The 19,068-nt window shown below is 43.1% G+C and overlaps 1 protein-coding gene across 1 annotated transcript in view; it reads right to left on the bottom strand.

Annotated features, from left to right (window-relative positions):
* Nucleotides 1-1,077, bottom strand: part of jcada (junctional cadherin 5 associated a) — a 102,592-nt gene extending 101,515 nt beyond the window's left edge. The window contains exon 1 of the mRNA XM_061922344.1: nucleotides 848-1,077. The gene's annotated coding sequence lies outside the window, so the exon portion shown is untranslated. The remainder of the gene's footprint in view (nucleotides 1-847) is intronic.
* Nucleotides 1,078-19,068: the final 17,991 nt, after the last annotated feature.

Genomic DNA, 19,068 nt, shown 5'->3' with positions numbered 1-19,068 from the left:
AAATGGAGCTTGTAGTTACATATTATATAAATATGTAAATATTATATAAATATGTACATAAAGTGTTGTAATTATAGTCCAACTCCGCGTTCTTCTTGGTCATCGCCACCACAAATAGATGATAAATTACGGCCGCCACAAATACAAAAATAAAATACAATAATAATAACCCCGACCACACCACCACAAATAGATGCCTGACCTGTGGGAAACACTGAAGTCTGGGTTTCCCTGCTTAGGCTGCTGCCCCCGCCACCCAAGCCGAATAAGCGGAAGAAGATGGATGGATGCATGGACTTTTTACTCTCAACATCAGCTGCTGAGTTACATTTTTTTGTAGGTTTTCTGAAAAGCTCAAAAAAGGTTGAAATACATCCCGATAAACCTCATTTGACAACAACTGCGTAATTGGATGGAGTTTGGCCTCTCCTCCACAGGACCGAGGAGCTAATGCTAACATGCTAGCACCATCAGCAATCTTTAACCTTCAGCTGGGAGAAAAGGAGCAAACAAAGCGCCATTTTTCGCTCCAAGTTAAAAAAAAAACATTTAAAAAATCAAGCAAACAAAAAAACAAAAACAAAAAGGAAGGTACGTCGTCCTCGGTCCGTAACGTTTAGTCTGGAAAGTGACACGACCGCAATCTTCCCCCGGAGCTGAGAGCCAGACGCAGCCGGACAGAAGCGCGCGAAGGCGGCTGGATGGAAGTTGAAAGCACCGCTGGGATTGTTGACTGACGCGCGGGGTTAAAACTCTCCGCTCGGTCAAGAGAAAGAACCGTGAGATATTCCACTAAAAACACAATACGATAAACGAGAGGAGACACTTTTTTTTAGTGTGTGTTTACCTGAGAAAGGCGTCGGGGTGGCCAGCTCTCATCCCCGCCGCTGCTCCGGACGGACTGAGCGAGCTCGGATGTGCGGAGGGGAGCACAGCCGAGGGAGCATCCCGCCTCCGCTCCAGTGGGCAGCGGCGTGCACTTCGCCTTTCACCTCATCCACACCTAGTGGCTCCTTTTCTGCGGCGTTTTCATGCTGCCGCCGCCATCGATTTTCATCATCCAGGGGCCGGTTAATGACTAATTAACCTCCACACATCCTTGACCGCCGAGCAACAGTATGATCACGTGGACAATATCATCTGAATTAAAAAAAAAAAAGTGCCAATTACAGGTTTTAGAAAACTTAAACACACAAAAAAAAAATAATAAACACAGGGGCGTAACACCAAATTCTGACGTTGATTATACCAGTGTTTTTCCCACCTTTTTTGCAACAGAAATTATTTAAAATTGAAACTCACTCAACAGTAAAATGTGCTTGTCGCAATTGTTGGATATGACCTTAAAAGGGGAACATTATCACAATTTCAAAAGGGTTACAAACATCCATCCGTCCATCTTCTTCCGCTTATCCGAGGTCGGGTCGCGGGGGCAGCAGCCTAAGCAGGGAAGCCCGGACTTCCCTCTCCCCAGCCACTTCGTCTAGCTCTTCCCGGGGGATCCCGAGGCGTTCCCAGGCCAGTCTTCCCAACGTGTCCTGGGTCTTCACGGCGTTCGGGTGGCATCCTGACCAGATGCCCTAACCACCTCATCTGGCTCCTCTCTTTACAAACAATAAAAATAAATCAGTTCCCAGTGGCTTGTTGTATTTTTTGAAGTTTTTTTCAAAATTGTACCGGTCTCGGAATATCCCTCAATAAAACTTTAAAGTGCCTTATTTCAGTGTCTCTCTGCGAAGACACTGCCCTGCGATGAGGCGGCGACTTGTCCAGGGTGTTCCCCGCCTTCCGCCCGATTGTAGCTGAGATAGGCGCCAGCGCCCCCCATGACTCCAAAAGGGAATAAATACATTTCTACCTTCAAGGTACTCAAAGCGCTTTGACACTACTTCACCATTTACCCATTCACACACACATGGAGGGAGCTGCCATGCAAGGCGCCAACCAGCACCCATCAGGAGCAAGGGTGAAGTGTCCTGCTCAGGACACAACGGACGTGACGAGGTTGGTACTAGGTGGGATTTGAACCAGGGACCCTCGGGTTGCGCACGGCCACTCTCCCACTGCGCCACGCCGTCCCTAAGCGGTAGAAAATGGATGGATGGATGTATGCGATGACACCGGCCTTTTCCCTGTGACGTCACACAGTGTTGCCAATGTAAACAAACAATGGGAATACCACAGCAAGATATAGCGACATTAGCTCGGATTCAAACTCGGATTTCAGCGATTTAAGCGATTCAACAGATTACGCATGTATTGAAACGGATGGTTGGAGTATGAAAGTATTGAAGAAGAAACTGAAGCTATTGACGCTATTCATAGCCATAGCATGGCCGAATAGCTGCGTTAGCATCGGCGGTAAAATGTGCGGACCAAACGATCAGGACTTTCGCATCTCGTGACACTGGAGCAACTTAAATCCGTCGATTGGTAAGTGTTTGTTTCGCATTAAATGTGGGTGGAAGGAAACGTGATATAGTTATAAATGCATCTACAGGTTATCCATACATCTCTGTTCCATGTCTGCTTTAGCACCGCCGGTAAATAGCATGTTAGCATCGATTAGCGTAGCATGTTAGCATCGATTAGCTGGCAGTCAACATCAACAAAACTCACCTTTGTGATTTCGTTGACTATCGTTGCAAATGCATTTGCAGGTTATCCATACATCTCTGTGCCATGTCTGCCTTAGCATCGCCGCTAAAATGTGAAGACACTCCGGCACATTCAATGGGGGTCTGGCGGCAGACACTTCGGCATCTTCGGGCCGGTGGTGCAACTTGAATCCCTCCCTGTTAGTGTTGTTACACCCTCCGACAACACACCGTAGTGGCATGATGTCTCCGAGGTTCCAAAAAAATAGTCCAAAATAACGTAAAATAACAGAGCTGAGACCCGGTGTTTTTAATGCAGGGGTCGGGAACCTTTTTGGCTGAGAGAGCCATGAAAGCCAAACATTTTTCAACACTGAATACAACTAAATTTGTGCATTTTTAAGTATGACCAACATTTGTAGAGTACAATAAGTCTCTTATTCTTTTTAACAACATTGTTATTATAAAAGTTAACCAATAATACATACAATACTTCTTACCATTAATGCGACATCTTGAACAGGTGCGGTAGAAAACGGATGGTTGGATTAAAATGCATGAGAATGTTTTATAATTTGAACGTTATTTTTGAAACTGTGATTACCAGCGGAATTATTTATTACTTATCGTGTTAAGCAATGTCAGCGAAGATTTATCTGAGAGCCATAGGTTCCCTACCCCTGGTTTAAGCATTAGACACCTTTTTACCTGCACCCTGCCTCCCGCTGTTTCCCACATCTACAGAGCAATTAGCCACCGACTGCCAACTACTGATATGGAAGAGTATTACACGGTTACTCGGCATAGCTCGGTTGATAGAGTGGCCGTGCTAGCAACCTGAGGGTTCCAGGTTCGATTCCCGCTTCCGCCATCCTAGTCACTGCCGTTGTGTCCTTGGGCAAGACACTTTACACACCTGCCCCCAGTGCCACCCACACTGGTTTAACTGTAACTTAGATATAGGGTGTCACTATGTAAAAGCGCTTTGAGTCACTTGAGAAAAGCGCTATATAAATATACTTCACTTCACTTCACTTTGGAAGTGGGAGGAAGCCGGAGTACCCGGAGGGAACCCACGCATTCACGGGGAGAACATGCAAACTCCACACAGAAAGATCCCGAGCCTGGATTTGAACCCAGGACTGCAGGACCTTCGTATTGTGAGGCAGACGCACTAACCCCTCTGCCACCGTGACACCCTTCTGAGGTAAATATCACATTTTTCCCACAGGCTAATAATACATTTGAAAATAAAACAACAATAATGAATGAACCAAACATTCAGGCTTTGAAGTAGCGAGAGAAAATGCATGGATAAAACGTTAATTATTGGTCAGTTTGCTGGAAGTTTCCCGGAAGAGTTAGTGCTGCAAGGGCTTCTGGGTATTTGTTCTGTTGTGCTCTCCCGAAATGTGTTTGTCATTCTTGTTTGGTGTGGGTTCACAGTGTGGTGCATATTTGTAAAAGTGCTAAAGTTCTTTATACAGCCACCCTCAGTGTGACTTGTATGGCTGTTGACCAAGTATGCCTTGCATTCACTTGTGTGTGTGTGTGTGTGTGTGTGTGTGTGTGTGTGTGTGTGTGTGTGTGTGTGTGTGTGTGTGTGTGTGTGTGTGTGTGTGTGTGTGTGTGTGTGTGTGTGTGTGTGTGTGTGTGTAAAAGCCACAAATATTACGCTTAATCAATGTCGGGTTCTGACGTTAAATTGGCAAATAACTGAATTTCAATGGTATATTTTTAACGTCAGAACCCGACATTGATTAAACGTAGTCAAAAAGCATGTTGTTTCAACGTCGTATTTGTGTTAGGTTGTAGCTGAGATAGGCTCCAGCGACCCCCCCGCGACCTCAAAAGGGACAATCGGTAGAAAATGGATGGATGGATGGTTGGTTGGGAAATGACCAAAAATGGTCAATTTAACCACACAACCCGACATTGATTAAATGTCGTAAAAACCATGTTGTTTCAATGTTGTATTTGTGTTGTAGAATTTTGGTTGGCAAATGACCAAATTTCAATGGTCAATTTTTAACGTCAGAACCCGACATTAATTAAACGTCGTCAAAAGAATGTTGTTTCAACGTCGTATTTGTGTTGTAGAATTTTGGTTGGCAAATAACCAAATTTCAATGGTCAATTTAACGTCAGAACCCGACATTAATTAAACGTCGTCAAAAAGCATGTTGTTTCAACGTCGTATTTGTGTTGTAGAATTTTGGTTGGGAAATGACCAAAATTCAATGGTCAAATCAACGTCAGAACTCAACATTGATTAAACGTCAAAAAGCATGTTGTTTCAACGTCGTATTTGTGTTGTAGAATTTTGGTTGGCAAATAACCAAATTTCAATAGTCAATTTAACGTCAGAACCCGGCATTAATTAAACGTCGTCAAAAAGCATGTTGTTTCAATGTTGTATTTGTGTTGTAGAATTTTGGTTGGCAAATAACCAAATTTCAATGGTCAATTTAACGTCAGAACCTGACATTAATTAAACGTCGTCAAAAACCATGTTGTTTCAACGTCGTATTTGTGTTGTAGAATTGTGGTTGGCAAATAACCAAATTTCAATGGTCAATTTAACGTCAGAACTCGACATTAATTAAACGTCGTCAAAAAGCATGTTGTTTCAACGTCGTATTTGTGTTGAAGAATTTTGGTCGGGAAATGACCAAAATTCAATGTTCAAATCGACGTCACACCCTGACATTGTATAAACGTCAAAAATCATGTTGTTTCAACGTTGTATTTGTGTTGTAGAATTTTGGTTGGCAAATAACCAAATTTCAATGGTCAATTTAACGTCAGAACCCGACATTAATTAAACGTCGTCAAAAAGCATGTTGTTTCAACGTCGTATTTGTGTTGTAGAATTTTGGTCGGCAAATAACCAAATTTCAATGGTCAATTTAACGTCAGAACCCGACATTAATTAAACGTCGTCAAAAAGCATGTTGTTTTAACGTCATATTTGTGTTGTAGAATTATAGCACGTTGAAATATTCGTTGGGAAATTCCCAAAATTTAATGGTCAAATCTACGTCACAACCTGACATTGAATAAACGGCAAAAAGATTGTTGTTTTAACGTTGTATTTGTGTTGTAGAATTTTAGTTGGGAAATGACCAAATTTCAAAAGTCAAATCATCCAGGAGCCGGTTAATGAATATTTGACCTCCAAACGTCCTTGACCGCCGAGCAACAGTAGGAACACTTGGACAATATAATCATAAATTTAAAAAGTGCCAACCACAGGTTTTAGAAAACTTAAACACACAACAAAACAATAATAAACACAGGGGCGTAACTCCAAATTCTGAGCCCCCAATACACCAGGCTCCTGGAGAGGCCCAATCTCAACATTTCTCAACAAGCTATTGCAAGGAATTTAAGGATTTCACCATCTACGGTCCGTAATATCATCAAAAGGTTCAGAGAATCTGCACGTAAGCCATGATATTACGGACATCAGTGTGTAAAGGATATCACCACATGGGCTCAGGAACACTTCAGAAAACCACTGTCATTAACTACAGTTAGTCGCTACATCTGTAAGTGCAACTTAAGACTCTACTATGCAAAGCCAAAGCCATTTATCAACAACACCCTGGGCCCGAGCTCATCTAAGATAGACTGATGCAAAGTGGAAAAGTGTTCTGTGGCTTGATGAGTCCACTTTTCACATTTTTTTTGGGATACTGTGGACGTCGTGGAAGAGGAAAAGAATCATCCGGACTGTCACAGCATCTGTGATGGTATGGGGGTGTATTAGTCCCCAAAGCATGGGTAACTTACACATCTGTGAAGGCACCATTAATGCTGAAAGCTACATACAGGTTTTGGAGCAGAATATGTTGCCATCCAAGCAACATTATCATGGACGCCCCTGCTTATTTCAGCAAGACAAGGCCAAGCCATGCTGTATGGCTTCGTAGTAAAAGACTAGTGCCTGTAGTCCAGACCTGTCTCCTATTGAAAATGTGCATTATGAAGCATCAAATACCACAACAATGTGTTCTAAGTTAATGATTATTTGCAAACAAAAATTGAGTTTCTCAGTGTGAACATTTAATATTTTGTCCTTGCAGTGTATTCAATTGAATATAAGGCGAAAAATATTTGCAAATCATTGTATTCTGTTTTTATTTACGAATTACACAACGTGACAACTTCACTGCTTTTGGGTTTTGTACATTTTTCCAAGCTTTCATCAATACATGTTGTCATAAATTAGTGTAGCCATCGGAATGAAACTCAATTAATCCTCAAAATATTCAAGTAAAAGTAACTTTTTGAATGAACTATATTGAATTGTCAGAGTAACCTCTCCTCGGGAGACAGCGATCTATTCAACAAATGTCTGTATTGTTTTGTTGTTCTGGTACTTCGATTGAAGCCCGGCCTCTCCCTTTCCAGTTCTGGCTCGCTGCCTTCCGAGCTGACAGTCCTACTCCCTTCCCGGCTCTTAAAAAGCCCAAGACCCTACACCTCCACAATATTGACACAGATGTTCCATATAAGCCAGTTCCCCTGCAAGCGGAGGAAGCATCATGGTCGGGGGTTGTCAGCTCAGACCTGCACGGTAGAAATAATGTCATCTTGTTCGCCTTTGAAATGGATCAACCCTCCGTTCGCCGGATCACAGCTGTTCATTTTTACATGACTCAACGTTGAATTAAAGCTGCAAGCAGCGTTGGTCGGGTCCGCCTTTGGCTGCTGCCCCCGAGACCCACGGCCGGATAAGCGTTAGAAGACGCGTTGGAGCCACTATTTTGAGAATCTAATGCATTGTGAAAGTAATGCAGTTGTTGTATTGAAGTGAAAATATCAAACTTCCTGTTGATTTTTGCTGAAGTATGTTAATTATTAAAATGTAGGTCTAAGTGAGACCTACATAGTGTTTTTTGTTTCATGTTTCTCTGAAATTCATACCGGAAGTTACAAGCAGTTTTGTCTGTGTTTTCTTCCTAGGAGCAGTTGGTCTGTGTTGTATTCCTAGGGGGGCGGTAGAGCGCAATTTTGAGTTTTGAGGTTAGAATTTTTCATCAGATGGCAATTTTTGCCAGACCTGATGTGTGTGTCAAGTTTGGTGAGTTTAGAAGCATTTTAAGGGGGTCAAATAACAGCTCAAAGAGGCAAAAATGACATTTTTTAGGAGACTTTGCACAGGGGTTCTTTGAAGGCACGTACAATCAAAACCTGAGAACTTATGAAAACTCTGTTCTATACTTTTAATCAGAAGGGTTCAATCTCTCTCCTGTGCGAGTTTGAAGCCAAAACAACAAACGCACTCAGAGGAGATAATGTTTGAAGAAAGTTGACCGGTTTTTACAAAACTTTTGTTTTGAAGGGGGGATTGCAAACTTCCTGTTGATTTTTGTTGGGGGTTGTCAATCTATGAAATGTAGGTCTAAGCGAGACCTACATAGAGGTTTTTGTTTTATGTCTCTCCGACATTCTTACCGGAAGTTACAAGCAGTTTTGTCTGTGTTTTCTTCCTAGGAGCAGTTTTTTCAGTGTTTCATTCAAAAATAGCGCTTGAGCGCAATTTTGAAATTTGGGGTTTGGTTTTTTCATTAGATCGCAATATTCGCCAGTCCTTATGTGTGCGCCAAGTTTGGTGACTTTTGAAGCATTTTACAGCGCAAAGAGGCAAAAATTGCATTTTTTGCGAAAATCTTATTTTGAAGGGGTTTTTGCCAACTTCCTGTAGATTTTTGCTGAAAGAAGTGAGCGTATGAAAATTGGGTCTAAGTCAGACCTACATAGGAGTTTTTGTTTCATGTCGCTATGACATTTCTAACAGAAGTTACATGCAGTTTTGTCTGTAATTTTTTTTCCTAGGGGGCGCTAGAGCGCAATTTTCATTTTGGGGGATTGGTTGCTTAATATGTTGGGAAGGTTTGCTATACCGACGTGTGTGTCAAACTTGGTGAGTTTTGAAGCATGTTAAGGGGGTCAAATTACAGCGCGTAGGTGGGGAATAATAATAAAACACAGCAATTTCAATAGGGTCCTTGGCCCATGGCAAAGGACTCCTGTGGAGTCCTTTGCCATGGGCCTGCGGACCCTAATTATCCGTGTGGTGATTATCTCCTCTCCACCTAATCCAGCCGCGGCGTGGACAATCATATCATGCGTCCAGTAAGACGGTGTGCATGTACACAGAACAAAGCGTTTAGATAGTGTTCAGACCATTAGAGGACAACTGATAAGACAAGGAGACACAGCATTGTACCCTTTACCCACAGCTTTTTCTCATTTTGGTTTTTTAGGGTTGAACCTCGGATTCAGGAGGAACAGTGTGGTTTTCGTCCTGGTCGTGGAACTGTGGACCAGCTCTATACTCTCGGTAGGGTTCTTGAGGGTGCATGGGAGTTTGCCCAACCAGTCTACATGTGCTTTGTGGACTTGGAGAAGGCATTCGACCGTGTCCCTCGGGAAGTCCTGTGGGGAGTGCTCAGAGAGTATGGGTTATCGGACTGTCTTATTGTGGCAGTCCGATCCCTGTACGATCAGTGTCAGAGCTTGGTCCGCATTGCTGGCAGTAAGTCGGACACGTTTCCAGTGAGGGTTGGACTCCGCCAAGGTTGCCCTTTGTCACCGATTCTGTTCATAACTTTTATGGACAGAATTTCTAGGCGCAGTCAAGGCATTGAGGGGTTCCGGTTTGGTGGCCGCGGGATTAGGTCTCTGCTTTTTGCAGACGATGTGGTCCTGTTGGCTTCATCTGGCCGGGATCTTCAGCTCTCACTGGATCGGTTCGCAGCCGAGTGTGAAGCGGCCGGAATGAGAATCAGCACCTCCAAGTCCGAGTCCATGGTTTTCTCCCGGAAAAGGGTGGAGTGCCATCTCCGGGTTGGGGAGGAGACCCTGCCCCAAGTGGAGGAGTTCAAGTACCTAGGAGTCTTGATCAAGAGTGGGGGAAGAGTGGATCGTGAGATCGACAGGCAGATCGGTGCGGCGTCTTCAGTAATGCGGACGTTGTACCGATCTGTTGTGGTGAAGAAGGAGCTGAGCCGGAAGGCAAAGCTCTCAATTTACCGGTCGATCTACGTTCCCATCCTCACCTATGGTCATGAGCTTTGGGTCATGACCGAAAGGATAAGATCACGGGTACAAGCGGCCGAAATGAGTTTGGGTCTCTCCCTTAGAGATAGGGTGAGAAGCTCTGCCATCCGGGAGGAACTCAAAGTAAAGCCGCTGCTCCTCCACATGGAGAGGACCCAGATGAGGTGGTTCGGGCATCTGGTCAGGATGCCACCCGAACGCCTCCCGAGGGAGGTGTTTAGGGCACGTCCAACCGGTAGGAGGCCACGGGGAAGACCCAGGACACGTTGGGAAGACTACGTCTCCCGACTGGCCTGGGAACGCCTCGGGATCCCCCAGGAAGAGCTAGACGAAGTGGCTGGGGAGAGGGAAGTCTGGGCTTCCCTGCTTAGGCTGCTGCCCCCGCGACCCGACCTCGGATAAGCCGAAAAAGATGGATGGATGGATGGATGTTTTTTTAGGGTCCTTGGCCCATTGCAAAAGGACTCCACAGTGTGTGAATTGGTCCCTAGTGTGTGAATGTTGTCCGTCTATCTGTGTTGGCCCTGCGATGAAGGTGGCGACTTGTCCAGGGCGTACCCTGCCTTCCGCCCGAATGCAGCTGAGATAACCTCCAGTCTTGCACATAAACAATCAATATTTGGACGGGCGTCCATCGTCTCGGAATTGTGATTCATCCCAGAATCGATCAAACCGAGCATTTCCCGTTCTAAGTAATGTCCGACAAAACGAAAAGTAATCAACTTCCTAAAATCAGGTCTTACTTTCTGTTTGGTGCTAAAATGTTTTTTCACACGAAAGGAATGTGCTAAACTTGGCCGGCCTGTAACAAGCACACATCTGCAGGCCGCACGGGGCCAAATGTGTCCATTTCCCATCAGACTCCCTCCGAAAAACCTATAATTAGAATTATTTTTAGGAGAACGGAGTGATCACCGCATCCTTTGTCTATGCCTGCACAACCACCGGAGCTGCCCTCAACACAAACAGTTGCGTCGGAGCGTAACGTCAACACAAACGTGCCGTAAATGACCGAGTCAGCATGTTGTTTCAACACAACCTCCGACAAAATGTGAGCTCACTGGAAAAGTCTCAGAGGAGAAGTGAGGACATGTCCCCAACGTTGGCTATCTCGTCTACTCAGTTTCTTCCTGCGGAAAACTTTCGGGGGGAAGACTTCAAGGGAATAATAGACGCTCGCATTCCCACAGAAGTAAAGCGTGTCTTAATGAAATTAAACAATGGATGTCCGCTAACTTTTTGCAACTTAATGCCAAAAAAACGGAAATGCTGATTATCGGTCCTGCTAGACACCGACCTCTATTTAATAATACAACTTTAACATTTGACAACCAAATAATAAAACAAGGTGACTCTGTAAAAAATCTGGGTATTATCTTCGACCCAACTCTCTCCTTTGAGGCACACATTAAAAGCGTTACTAAAACGGCCTTCTTTCATCTCCGTAATATCGCTAAAATTCTCTCCATTTTGTCCACTAAAGACGCCGAGATCATTATCCATGCGTTTGTTACGTCTCGATTACTGTAACGTATTATTTTCGGGTCTCCCCATGTCTAGCATTAAAAGATTACAGTTGGTACAAAATGCGGCTGCTAGACTTTTGACAAGAACAAGAAAGTTTGATCACATTACGCCTGTACTGTATATACCTTTATATACATATATACATACGTATATACCTATACTGTATATACCTTTATATACATATATACATACATATATACCTATACTGTATATACCTTTATATACATATATACATACATATATACCTATACTGTATATACCTTTATATACATATATACATCCATATATACCTATACTGTATATACCTTTATATACATATATACATACATATATACCTATACTGGCTCACCTGCACTGGCTTCCTGTGCACTTAAGATGTGACTTTAAGGTTTTACTACTTACGTATAAAATACTACACGGTCTAGCTCCATCCTATCTTGCCGATTGTATTGTACCGTATGTCCCGGCAAGAAATCTGCGTTCAAAAGACTCCGGCTTGTTAGTGATTCCTAGAGCCCAAAAAAAGTCTGCGGGCTATGGAGCGTTTTCCGTTCGGGCTCCAGTACTCTGGAATGCCCTCCCGGTAACAGTTCGAGATGCTACCTCAGTAGAAGCATTTAAGTCTCACCTTAAAACTCATCTGTATACTCTAGCCTTTAAATAGACCTCCTTTTTAGACCAGTTGATCTGCCGCTTCTTTTCTTTCTCCTATGACCATGGATGAAGTACTGGCTGTCCAGAGTCGAGACCCAGGATGGACCGCTCGTCGGGACCCAGGATGGACCGCTCGCCTGTATCGGTTGGGGACATCTCTACGCTGCTGATCCGCCTCCGCTTGAGATGGTTTCCTGTGGACGGGACTCTCGCTGCTGTCTTGGATCCGCTTTGAACTGAACTCTCGCGGCTGTGTTGGAGCCACTATGGATTGAACTTTCACAGTATCATGTTAGACCCACTCGACATCCATTGCTTTCGGTCCCCTAGAGGGGGAGGGGGGGTTGCCCACATCTGAGGTCCTCTCCAAGGTTTCTCATAGTCAGCATTGTCACTGGCGTCCCACTGGATGTGAATTCTCCCTGCCCACTGGGTGTGAGTTTTCCTTGCCCTTTTGTGGGTTCTTCCGAGGATGTCGTAGTCGTAATGATTTGTGCAGTCCTTTGAGACATTTGTGATTTGGGGCTATATAAATAAACATTGATTGATTGATTGAGCACTAATCAGAGGCAGTATTTAAGCTCGTCTTTGCCAGTCAGTCGCCCTGTGCTGACTTGTTTCATGCCTTGCCATAGTTTCGTGCTTCATGCCATGCCAAGTAAGTTTTGTTTGACTTATGTTCTTAGTCTGTTTATGCGTTAGCTTTGTTCTTTAGCCCAAGTTGTGCCTCCGCTGTGAGCGATTTTTGTTTGGATATTTTTTTTAGTTAAAATTAAATCATGTTTTTACCTAAATGCCAAGTCCCGAGTAGTCCGTCTGCCTTCCTGGGGGAACGACCCTGCCCCCGTCGTGCCATAAAATACTTCTTACCATTAATGCGACTTCTTGAACAGGTGCGGTAGGAAACGGATGGATGGATTTAAATGCATGAGAATGTTTTATATTTTGCACGTTATTTTTAGCACTGTGAATTCCAGCGAAATTATTCATAATTATCGCGTTAAGCAATGTCAGCTAAGATTTATCCGAGAGCCAGATGCAGTCATCAAAAGAGCCACATCTGGCTCTAGAGCCATAGGTTCCCTACCCCTGATATATATATATATATATATATATATATATATATATATATATATATATATATATATATATATATATATAAATATATAGGTGTGGGAAAAATCACAAGACTACTTCATCTCTACAGAACTGTTTCATGAGGGGTTCCCTCAATCATCAGGAGATTGATGATGTGGTCCTGATGGCTTCATCTGACCGGGATCTTCAGCTCTCACTGGATCGGTTCGCAGCCGAGTGTGAAGCGACCGGAATGAGAATCAGCACCTCCAAGTCCGAGTCCATGGTTCTCGCCCGGAAAAGGGTGGAATGCCATCTTCGGGTTGGGGAGGAGACCCTGCCCCAAGTGGAGGAGTTCAAGTACCTCGGAGTCTTGTTCACGAGTGGGGGAAGAGTGGATCGTGAGATCGACAGGCGGATTGGTGCGGCGTCTTCAGTAATGCGGACGTTGTACCGATCCGTTGTGGTGAAGAAGGAGCTGAGCCGGAAGGCAAAGCTCTCAATTTACCGGTCGATCTACGTTCCCATCCTCACCTATGGTCATGAGCTTTGGGTCATGACCGAAAGGATAAGATCACGGGTACAAGCGGCCCAAATGAGTTTCCTCCGCCCGTTGGCGGGTCTCTCCCTTAGAGATAGGGTGAGAAGCTCTGCCATCCGGGAGGAACTCAAAGTAAAGCCGCTGCTCCTCCACATCAAGAGGAGCCAGATGAGGTGGTTGGGGCATCTGGTCAGGATGCCACCCGAACGCCCAACCGGTAGGAGGCCACGGGGAAGACCCAGGACACGTTGGGAAGACTATGTCTCCCGGCTGGCCTGGGAACGCCTCGGGATCCCTCCGGAAAGAGCTAGACGAAGTGGCTGGGGAGAGGGAAGTCTGGGTTTCCCCTGCTTAGGCTGTTGCCCCCGCGACCCGACCTCGGATAAGCGGAAGAAGATGGATGGATGTACAAATATGTAATATACATTATATAGTACAGTTTTAGAATGGCCTTCCCAAAGTCCTGACTTAAACGTGTGGACAATGCTGAAGAAACAAGTCCATGTCAGAAAAACAACACATTCAGCTGAACTGCACCAGCTTTTTTCAAGAGGAGTGGTAGAAAGTTCAAGCAGAAGCTTGTGGATGGCTACCAAAAGCGCCTTATTGCAGTGAAAACGTAATAAATATTAACATCGCTGTATGTTTACTTTTGAGCCGGGAAATTTCCAGTGGACCCATAATAAATTCATAAAAGAACCAAACTTCATGAATGTTTTTTTGTGACCAACAAGTATGTGCTCTAATCCCGAGGCAAACCCTTGAACAGCTGGCTTCTGACGGAGCAAAGTGCCTACTTTAACTCACCGCAGATGTGGAAACGCTCTGACGGTGTGAGGTTGAAGCCTTCCTGGTATGGAACCACCCAGAGGCATCTGCTCCCGAGATCTGAGGGATTTATTCTGTTTGGGTTGTTGCATTTTTTGGTGTTATTGTTGTAAGGTAAGAGATGAGTGGGGAGCAGGGCACGGGGGGGGGGGGGCCAGGCTCAACACATGAGGATCATGTAAAGCCCCTTCACCCCTGAACCGGCGGTGAGAACCGCTGCCTGGTGTTGACTTTGATCCGCTCCTATCTGGACTCAGGACCACGCCCGGTTCTGTGGAGCCGAGTCGCGCCTTCCCGTTTGATTTCATCAACCTGTTCCAAACAAATACTCTCCCTCCTGGGCGGGATTATTTTTACTGGGGAGCCGCGGGGCAAACAAGCCAGGCCGAGGGCCCCCCGTGAAGCCCCCCGGCTCCCAGGCTTGGGTTTTGTTGACAAGAAAAACAGCTTCCGTTGAGAAGAAAAAAAGAAAAAAAAAGCAACATGAAGTTGTTTTCTGAAGACAGAAGCAGTTTGGGCGTTCACTTTTCGAATCAGTTGCAAAATAGAAGTTGTAGTTTGTTTTGGACAGGTTGAAAACAAAGCGAAAGAAACAATAAAAAAAAAGGAAATAATCTTAGTAACATTACAGTAAAGTGCGGTAATAGAAACAAATACTTCCCAATTAAAGCGCATGAAATAGAAAAAAATAATAATAATGGTTAGGTTTTTCATATCCAAAAAGGAGTGAAAAGAAGTGGAATTTATTTAGTCCTACCTCTTATATGAATTAATATTTAGCTATATATATATATATATATATATATATACATATATATATATATATCCAAATATAAATGTGTGTATATGTGTATATATACACGTATATACATATATATGCATAAATATACATACAAATATGCATATATATATATATATATATATATATATAAATGAGTATATATATACATACATATATGCATATATATACATATTGACATACATATACATATTTATATACATGTGTATGAATACAAATATAATTGTGGGTTTATGTGTATATATATATATATACACGTATATACATACATATGCATATATATATACATACTGTATGTACATATATATGCATAGATATGTATATGTATGCATATATATACATACATATGCATATATCTATATACATGCATACATATACATACATAAATGCATACAAACATATTTACATACATACATACATCAATACGGATATATATATATATATACATACATACAAACATATGCATATATATAAACATACATATATGCATATTTATATACATATAAATGCATACATATACATACAAATATACACACATACATACATACAAACATATATACATACATACATACGCATATATCTATATATACATACAAACATATGCATATATATACATACATATATGCATATTTATATACATATAAATGCATACATATACATACATACATACATACATACATATATATGTATATACATATACACACATACATATATATATATTATATATATATTTTTTTCTAGACAATTGTGATTAAAGGCTATACAAATAAACGTTGTTTGATTGATTGATTGATTGATTGATTGATTGATTGATTGATGTCCTTTCCATCACTTGTAACTGAGCTACTGGTGTGGAACAATTTCCCTTGTGGATGATTAAAGTTGGTCTAAGTCTAAGTCTATACCCATTATTTCCTTTTGTCATTTACAGACTGTTTCTATATTGGATTACCCCGAGATTTAGCACACCTTCTCAGGTTTGGACTTTTTAAATAAACCCTAAAGTGTGTAAAGGAAAGCCCGTTTCACACTCCGTCGAGACACTTGAGTTTTCGTGTCTTTATGTGGTGCCGTAAAGACACCTCGCCGCGGCCGTGGCCGATAACGGTTCTCTAACAGTCTGCTTGTACCCGGGAGCTCTCGAGACTGAAAGATGCTGAGGAAAACGGGAGACTCCAGTGTGCTGCGGAAGCACTTTGAATCCCTGCAAACCCTTTTAGTTTTATTGCTTGTGTCAGTGAATCTTAGATATTTAGCAGAGGGCTGCAAAAGAGTGAGCCATCTGGCTGCGGAAATCATCAGCTCCCCCTCGTTGCTTTCCGAAGATTCCATTAAATCGGCTTTAAGCCGCCTTTTTAAAACAGCAGCGTAATTGGAAGGAACGCGGAGAATGTAAAGATATTCCGTCTTGACCCTACTTGAGGTTACATGGAATGAAGACCCCGATGAGGACGATGAGCTTCCCTGAGACGGTTTCTCACAATGTGTGCAAAAATGATTTGGTTATGCCGACCGATTGTTGCAGCAGCTGTCCGGGTGGCTGGTCTAAGACGATCATAGGGGTACACCTATTCCGTCTTGACCCTACTTGAGGTTAAATGGAATGAAGGCTCTTTTCGTGGTGTTGTGCGGAGAATTTAATGTAACAAATTCCTAGTTTATTTCTACTACGTCACTAATAACAATGTTATGGTAAATGTTCACTGGGTCACATGTCTGGCGAGTATGCTGGCCAAGCAAGAACTGGGATGACTTCAGTCAGGCAAGACCCCGATGAGGACGATGAGCTTCCCTGAGACGGTTTCTCACAATGTGTGCAAAATTTATTTGGTTATGCCGACCGATTGTTGCAGCAGCTGTCCGGGTGGCTGGTCTAAGACAATCATGGAGGTACACCTATTCCGTCTTGACCCTACTTGAGGTTAAATGGAATGAAGGCTCTTTTCGTGGTGTTGTGCGGAGAATTTAATGTAACAAATTCCTAGTTTATTTCTACTACGTCACTGATAACAATGTTATGGTTAATGTTCACTGGGTCACATGTCCGGAGAGTATGCTGGCCAAGCAAGAACTGGGATGACTTCAGTCAGGCAAGACCCCGATGAGGACGATGAGCTTCCCTGAGACGGTTTCTCACAATGTGTGCAAAAATTATTTGGTTATGCCGACCGATTGTTGCAGCAGCTGTCCGGGTGGCTGGTATAAGACAATCATGGAGGTTGACAGTAGACTTGTTGCTTTTCTAAGATTCCATTGAATCGGCTTTAAGCTGCTTGTTTAAAAACAACCGCGTAATTGGAAGGAGCGGGGAGAATGTAAAGATATTCCATCTTAACCCTACTTGAGGTTAAATGGAATGAAGGCTCTTTTCGTGGTGTTGTGCGGAGAATTTAAGGCCACAAGACTGAGTTTAATGTAACAAATTCTTAGCCTATTTCTACTACGTCACTGATAACAATGTTATGGTAAATGTTCAGTGGGTCATGCTGGCCAAGCAAGAACTGGGATGGCTTCATTCAGGCAAGTCCCCGATGAGGATGAGGAACTTCCCTGAGACGGTTTCCCACAATGTGTGCAAAAATTATTTGGTTATGCCAACCGATTGTTGCAGCAGCTGTGCGGGTGGCTGGTCTAAGACGATCATGGAGGTGCAACTTGGACTGAGACACACTTTAATGATCCACAAGGGAAATTGTTCCACACAGTAGCTCAGTTACAAAGGATGGAAAGGATAAGGATGGAAAGGGTAATACACACAACCGCACAAAAGGAGGAAAAAACACTAGGTATAAAATAGACTAAAACTGTACCATAGTAGCAAAGTAAAATATAATTTATATGTAATATTTACATATTATATACACAGTATATATTATATACTGAGTAATATATTACTATACTATATAATTATACAATATATCGAAGTCCTGGGCTGGTGTGCGGTTGTTAGGCCGGTTAGATGTACTGCCAAATTCTCTGAAACGCCTTTTTGTAGAGGAATGAACATTTAATTCATGGGCAACAGCTCTGGCGGACATTCCTGCAGTCAGCATGTCAACTGCACGCTCCCTCAAAACTTCTGTGGCATTGTTCTGTGTAATAAAACTGCCCATTGTAGGCAGCCTAAAAGACATCTGGACAAATATGTGCCCCTTTCATTGCAATTTTGGGAGGCAACTTCGGCAAAGTCAGGCATTTCAAAAAATACCAGAGAGATCCTGGGGGACTGGTGTATTGCTGTCACAAATAAATAATTTGATTTTACTAACAAATTAGCTAGTGTCATCAAACTATTCCATTTTTAGTCGACTAATCCCAGTTTTGAGTTTAGATTATTTGTGGCCTTTTATTGTGGGCAGCCTAACCTGTGCAATAACCATGCTGTTTATTCAGCATCTGCATATGCCACACCTGTGAAGTGGGAAGGATCATCTTGGTAAAGAAGAAATTGAGGTCCTGGGCTGGTCTGTGGTTGTGAGGCTGGTTGGATGTACTGCCAAATTCTCTGAAACGCATTATGGTAGCAAAATGAACATTAAATTCATGCCGTTTGATCAGCATATTGACATGCCACACCTGTGAGGTTGGGTGGAACATCTTGGAAAAGAAGAAATGGAGGTCCTGGGCTTATCGGCGGTTGTGAGGCCAGGTGGATGTACTACCAAATTCTCTAAAACTCATTATGGTAGAGAAACAAACATTCAATTCATGCCGTTTAATCAGCATATTGACATGCCACACCTGTGAGGTGGGGTGGATCATCTTGGAAAAGAAGAAATGAAGGTCCTGGGCTGATCAGCGGTTGTGAGGCCAGGTGGATGTACTACCAAATTCTCTACAACTCATTATGGTAGAGAAATGAACATTCAATTCATGCCGTTTAATCAGCATATTGACATGCCACACCTGTGAGGTGGAGTGGATAATCTTGGAAAAGAAGACATGGAGGTCCTGGGCTGATCGGCGGTTGTGAG

This window comes from Nerophis ophidion, linkage group LG15, assembly GCF_033978795.1.
Source record: "Nerophis ophidion isolate RoL-2023_Sa linkage group LG15, RoL_Noph_v1.0, whole genome shotgun sequence".
NCBI classification, from domain to species: domain Eukaryota; kingdom Metazoa; phylum Chordata; class Actinopteri; order Syngnathiformes; family Syngnathidae; genus Nerophis; species Nerophis ophidion.
The sequence above is the reverse complement of the archived record's forward strand: the minus strand, read 5'-3'. Positions and strand labels throughout refer to the sequence as shown.